Here is a 7,369-nt window from a genome sequence, read left to right as displayed (position 1 = left end):
TGATGGTGTGTATCACTTGTTCTGACCTAGTGCATGATCCAACCTACGCTCAAGTCCACCTGGTGCAGTTCCTCTTCAAATAACATCTCTTGATCGAGACTTTAGTTAAAGTCCAGGTATGTTGTTTAAATTGCTCAGGTTTTTAGAGTCTTTCTCGTTTTGTTTGAGTCTTGTTTGAGCCTCTCATGTTCTTTTTTTGAATATGAGAAAAGTCAAGAGTCTAGGTTATGGTTGTCAAATTGTGACAATCATAGAATTTAAGGGTAGAGTTCAGACATTGTTAAGTCTAAGGTCACGCTTTACAATTGTTTTGTAAAGAATAAGAGTCTTTTTTCGTGTCGTGAACACAAATTGTTCCTTGTGTTCCAAGTCATTCTATAGAGACGTGTTATCTCTATGGATAGTCAGAGTTTGTTTGAGTTTAGGTGTCAGACGAACTTATGTCTTGGGTGATGTCAACATCACAATGTACTATTATCCTGGAAGAATGTCTAGGAATATGCATGCGAAGTTTGAAAAAGCAACATTATTGTTTAAAAGTGGCAGTTCATACATAATGTGGATTAGAATGGGCAGGTTCTGATCTGGATGTTAGTAATATGTTCTGGCAATACATAATTACTTTCATAATGAAGACTTCACTTCGTGAATATGACTATGAAGACACAAGTTCTATGATCTGATCAACACTGCTGAGGATAAAGGAGGATCCTTCCGGTTCAAGGAGCATGTTAATTAATGCGTGAGATTGAGAAACATCATATCAAGAAGGATTTCAAATTTTCTTAAGCAGACCATGATCTGATCCAAACATGGTAAGTTTATGCTTAACAAAGTACAAGAAGTGGCAGTTCTTTATGTTGAGATTGTGGCAACCTCTCTGTGTGTTCTTCTAGTGTCAAGAGGTCATCAGTTGATCATTTCTGGAGGAGATAAGTTAGTAGACAAGGGCCTGTTGCAGAAAGAGATATGAACCTTGTTGAATATACTGGTAGTACAAATGCCAAACACAATGTAATAACATCTTATTTCTGGTGTGAGTATTTAATGTAAAGAAGCATCTTTGCTATAGTGAGTGTGTTCAGCAGGATAGTTGAACAGAGAGTGAGGCTCTTGAAGATATGAAGATGCGTCTTATATTTTCCATTCATCATTTCAAGTTTATTCCTTGAAGAGGCTCAGACTATCTCAGATAGGGGGAGTGACTTCTTATGTCAAGAAAAGTATCTTGGTCAAAAATACTTTAACATCATGAAGAAAATGTGACATTAATGTCAGTTATCTGTGAATGGTTGAATCTAACCATGTGCAACTGGAATCCATAATTCTTTCTCTACACTAATGAGGTAGCTGTATGTCTAACAATCTCAAGGTGTTCAGAACAACAAAAGTCTATGTCTATGACTAGTGAGTTAGAAGAGTAAGTGGGGAGTCCGTTACTTGGTCCATAGGATGCTTTGTCTTAATCTTTTGAAGAATCTTGAGCTATGTGCTTAAAAGGAAGAAAAGTGACAATGTTTGACAGGATGTCATGACATGTTTAAAGACATTGAATCTTCTAAGTTAAACAAGGAAATATGACTTAAAGTTTATCTACACATCAGTGGTCGGTGTAAAGTACAATCAATGACTATGCATGCACTGGTATTCTAAGATAACTCCTATCAAAAAAACAATCAAAAACTGATTTGGAAAGAGTAATTGCTTTTGGAACTGTTTCCTAATTAACCGTTTGACCGTTGAACAAGACCAAAGACCATCGTTATTTCCAATAATCTCAAATGACTATATAATGGCGTCTCCATAGATTATAGAAATCAAACTCTCTCAAGATGTCGTTCGTGTGTGTTCTTATGAGTCGTGTCTGGGTTTGGTATTGTGATGGGTTGCTTTACCAAAACCTCTTCAGAAAAAGAAAAACACTGGTTGGGGATGTTGGTTGTCTCTACCATGGGTTTTTCTGCAATAACAACAAATATGTTCCATCATATACAACCTTCAGTATAGGAACCATTTTCGTTATGATTTGTGATCTGAATTATGAACACAATTGTGATTTGTGTTCTAAGTTACTAGGACTGGTGGACAGTTTTCACTCAAGTCCTCTCTCAGGCTCTAAGCTAGGATTTGGTTTCTAGTTCAAGACTGAGTAAGGGTTCTCTTATGCCACCATTGGTCCTCCAAGACAAAGGCCTTCTCCCATCGTCTTCCTCGTGTACATCGGTGTTGCATGAAGATGTTCCACTGCATATTATGACATCGGTCCAATCTTTGTCATATTATGACTAAAAAGGGGGAGAGAAGTATCATCTGCTTTTTGCTACTGTCAAAAGAAACAAAGGACTTTGTAATGTAAAAACAGTGCAGACTGAAGATGTTATGATGTGGTTCAAGACCTGAAGAACAGAAGAACCTAATTCTGAGAATGTAAAATTCTGTTAAAATTCTGTTCTTCCTTGTTGTCTTGAAAGTTGAAGTATTTATGTTTTGCTGCATTTTTTTGAATGTTTAGTTTTAGCCAAAATATGCCAAAGGGGGAGATTGTTGGTGCTTTTATTGGCTGATTGACATCTATGTTTGACTAAAACATAATAGCAGCAAAACATAATACAATGTATAATCTTGAAAATATAAAAGAACAAAACAGGTACAAGCAAGATGTTATATGGAATGTCATGACTTCAACCATGACATCGCGTCTGCAGAACTGGAATGAAGATTCAGTTTGATTCTCAACAAATACAGAATATTCAGTGAATATTATGTAATCCTATGTGGCGCAAATTTAAAGGTCAAAAGAATCAAGTCAGAATATTGAAGAATCGGATCAGAAGATTGAAGATTCAGCAGTTTCTAATTTAGGAGATAAATTAGGAAACTCATGATTAAAAGACCTTGATTGTAGCAGAAGATTTCTGCAGATTTGTTAGAGCGAAGAGTGCTGCGATTTGTAAGCCCAAGTCCAATTGGGAATAGGTTATAAATATAAACCTTTGTAACCTAGTTTTATATAGAAAACCGGATTAAGAAAAGATGTAGTCATTAGAGTTTCTATAGGTAGACCACCCAGGTTGTGGGATGGCTTCCATGTCCTTCTCGAAACCTGTAGGTAAGAGAAGTGATTGTTCTCACTCGAAACCTGTAGGTAAGAGTTGAGTATTGTGTTCTTGATTGAAGCTGTGAAGCAAGATCAAGTTATTGTTCATTGTTAATTGTGTAAATAGCTGTTGCAGGGTTGTAACAGTTAGGTATCACTAGGGAGTGAGCAAAGGTTCTCTTATCTTGGATGAATGTCTGAGATAAAGGTTGCATTGGGTAGTGACTAGGTAAACCAGAGGTTATTTATATGTAAACCAGAGGTTGTTTACATAAAATAGTACTACTGATAGTGAAATCTTCTTCCTGGTTTGGTAGCCCCCAGAGTAGGTAGTTAAACTGAGCTGGGTTAATAATTAACTGTGTTATTTATCTTCTGCATTGTATTGTTTTTTCAGTCGTGGATGTTGTAACATCGTGTATAACATCAGGTTCAGGTTTGATAACTGTTCCTTTACAGAACCAATAAAGTTTACAATCTGGTCATGTTGACTGAACATATATGACCTCAGTTCTCATTGACTCCTTCTTAGGGGTAATTAAAAATTAGGGGATCTTTCTGTTCTGCCTCTGCTACGTTAATAACAAATCATATGTCTTGACATCGTGAATGACATCTTGAGTCTGTCATACCAAAATTTTTCAGTGGCTAACCAAAACACTCCCAATTTGCCTTCTTTAATTCTTTTAACACGGCCCATCGAATGCCATTCCATAAAAAACGGGATACATTCCTCCATGTGTCAACCCGAAAAATCCACCCACTTAGCAATTTCTTTCCAAATGAATTTAATCACATTGCAATTGAAGAAAGTATGGTCTTTATTTTCCAAATGCATATCACAAAAAAGACACTTTAAATCAGAAGAAGTTATTTTAATACCTCTATACGCCAATTGATCCTTAGTGGGGAGCCTATTCACAAAAAGTCTCCAACTGAAACTTATAATCTTAAAAGGAACCTCCATCTTTCAAATCAACTCCAAAGCATCATCGTGGCTTTAAAATATCCTGCCACCAAAAAGATGAAGAAGTACGAGCGTGAGAATCTCCTCCTCATAAAACATTCATGGATAAATCACTAATAATCACACCAATATATGATACACTCATTTCATATGATGTAACAGTAGTTGCAACACATACAAAATTAAAATAAATTATATTAAAATATATAAATATAAAATTTTAAAATGATATTAGATTTTATAAAGTAGAAAAAATTGCAATATAAATAGATTTTTTTACTTATTATATAACGGTAAAATAAGATTTTGGTTCCTATATTTTTGTCTCCATAAATTGCAATATAAATAGATTTTTTTTAATTATTAATATATATTTTAGCAATATTTTTGTCTCTATAAATAATATAAATTTTATTTTTAAAATTTTGTCACAACATTTAGTCCTAACATTTAGGGTCTATTTGATTAAGTTTAAAAATGGATTTTTTTTATATTTTAAAAATAGATTTTATAAAATTCTTTTTTTAAAAATATTATAAATTTTATATTTGTTTTTTCTAAAATGAAAGGCTAATTTTGACATACTATAACATAAATGTATATTTGAAGATCAAAATATAATCGAAATCGCAATTTTTAAAAAAGTTATATCTCAAAAATTATTTAAAGTAGCTTCAAAATTAGATGATTTTTTGAAATTTTGATATCCAAAAATAATTTCAGTAAAATGATAAAATATTTAAAATAATATTTTAAGAATAATTATTCAAACAAAAATTTTATTTTAAGCTGTTATGAAAAGTTTCTTTGAAAACTTTTTTCACACAAAATTGTGTTCCACTATAAAAACCATTTTTTAAAAAAGTCAAAATAAACGGATCCTAATTCGGTCTAACGAAAGCTAATGCTACACTATCAAACATATATTTTAAATATTTAAAGTGTATATGTGCGCGTGTATGCATGCATATGAGTGTGTGAGCGTCTTAATTTAAGGATGGAAAAGTGGGTAACCCGGTCCGTCCCGTTTAAGTATGTCCAAATACAACGCGGGACAGGGTGGACCTACTTCGGCGTCCAAACTTAAAAGTCAAGTTCACATATTTACTAACGAGTTGGCTGGTTGTCGGATCGACACGCCAATTTTTATTTTCTTTTTACAGATTGTACAAAAATGAAATAGATTTTATATAGTTAATACACATATATACATACAACTATTTTTTTGAACTTTGTAGGATCTTATGATCCATGTTATTTCTATTTTAACTGTCTGGCTGTTATTACATCAATGTCATATTTTAAGTTCTTAATATTTCCTTTCTCTTTTTATTTAAAACCTTGTTACTTTGACAAAAATAAAAAACAATATGATGATGAATCAAAAATAGAAGAAAAAGAAACCCAAAAAAAAGGTAAGAAGCGCACCTTTAACTTCTAGATTTTGTCAGATTTTTAAATCATTTGGTGAGACAAATATATTGATGCATGGTAATATGGGAAGAATTTGTGCGATGTGTTGTGTCACAGTATAATTCGTCTGCAGACTAGGGAATTGATCAGACAAGAATAGTATGGCTTGGAATTGGAGGAGATCCAATAACATGAAGTAGCTTCAACATAGTAATGCTCTTATATTCTAAAAAAAAAAAATCATCTGGTTAGTCATACTTAAGATTGGAAAAGAAAACAAAAGGTGTTGGTCATTATGCTAAAACAGGCAGAGAAACCTCCTTACATTTTAAAGGATAGTTCAAGCTACAAGTATAATGATGTATAATGCAAGACAATGAGCCCAAAGTCTAACATACAAAAGAAGAAAAACCACAAATAAGTAATCAATTTGGAATTTAGAAATTTATTCCTTAATAAGTCATGAATGATTACTTTATCAACTTCTAGTCTTTTTTTACACCGAGGCTGATGAAATAAATGGAAAGGAGGCTGATGAAATAAATGGAAAGAAATCTAGTTACGGAAGGATGAAATAAGATTATATTTATATAATCTTGAAACATTCAATTTTTTTATGAATAAATAAAAAAAATAGTGGATTGAGCTCCTCGATTCATTACCCAATTTTCATTCTATGTACACAATTTTTTAGAAAAATCTCGCGGGCAAAACCTGCCCCCCTCATCCTTTTTTTTAAGGTAGCGAGCCAAAAACATCGGTCCACCAAAAAAAATAGGTCAAACGGGAAGGTCCGACCCATTCTGCCACCCTTATATATGTATGTGCGTGCACGCACGCATGCATGTGCATGTGTGTGTTTTTTTTGTATTTTTAAACGTATTTATAAAGTTTTAATAATTTATTTAAAGAAATGTTTTTGTTTACACGAGTATTCTTCACTGATGATTGTTTTGTTAAAGACCCTAAGTTAATAAATGAACGGAGTAAAATTTATGCTCAAGAGATTGTATGTTGAGTATGGTTGGTGAGCTTCCCTATTTTTTAAGGTTCCAAGTAAATTGAATGAAAGATGATATTTTTTCCAAAGCAAATATACTAAGAACTTTGTGAAGAAAATTTGAATGGAGAATGATCAATATAAATGCACTCCTGCTGTCAGTCATATCAAGTTATCAAAGGATGAACAATGAGTAATTATTGATCAACGACTTTATAAGAGTATGATTGGTAATCTCTTTTATGTCACTGTCATTTGTCATAACATCACTTTTTAATTGGTGCTTCTTCTTGCTATCAAATCAGTCCTAAGATTTGTCATCCTAATTAGGTCAAGAGGATGATTTAATACATAAGTGGCACATTTAATTATAGAATTTTGCACTCTTTTATACAACTTATCTCTGATTGGATATTGTGATGTTGACCAGGCAGACAATGCTGAAGATAGAAAAATATCATCTGGTAAATTTTCTTTCTAGGGCACAATTTAACCTTTTTATTCAGTAAAAATTCCAAACTGTGTGTCCATTTCAACTCCAGAAGTAGAGTATATTGTTGTTGGAAGTAGTTTCACTCAACTATTATGGAAGGAAAAAATGTTCAAAGAAGATCGTATACCATACAATGTCCAACACAACAGAACCAAATATATACATATTCATTATCATTACATCACAGAACTAGTTGAAAAAAAGAAAACCACTCTTGAGCATGTTCGAATAGACAAACAATTGAGTGATTGACTGACATATTCACAAAAGCTCTTGACGCTGTTTAATTTGAAAATCTTTGATCAACCTTAGGTCTTTGTATTATTAATTTATTGCAATTAGTACACGTATGGCTGAAAAATAGGTGGGTCCAATGGATTTCTTATCAGCCCACTTGTA

This window comes from Vicia villosa, linkage group LG6 (genome assembly GCF_029867415.1).
Source record: "Vicia villosa cultivar HV-30 ecotype Madison, WI linkage group LG6, Vvil1.0, whole genome shotgun sequence".
In the NCBI taxonomy this organism is placed as follows: Eukaryota; Viridiplantae; Streptophyta; class Magnoliopsida; order Fabales; family Fabaceae; genus Vicia; species Vicia villosa.
This window is presented reverse-complemented; position numbering follows the sequence as displayed.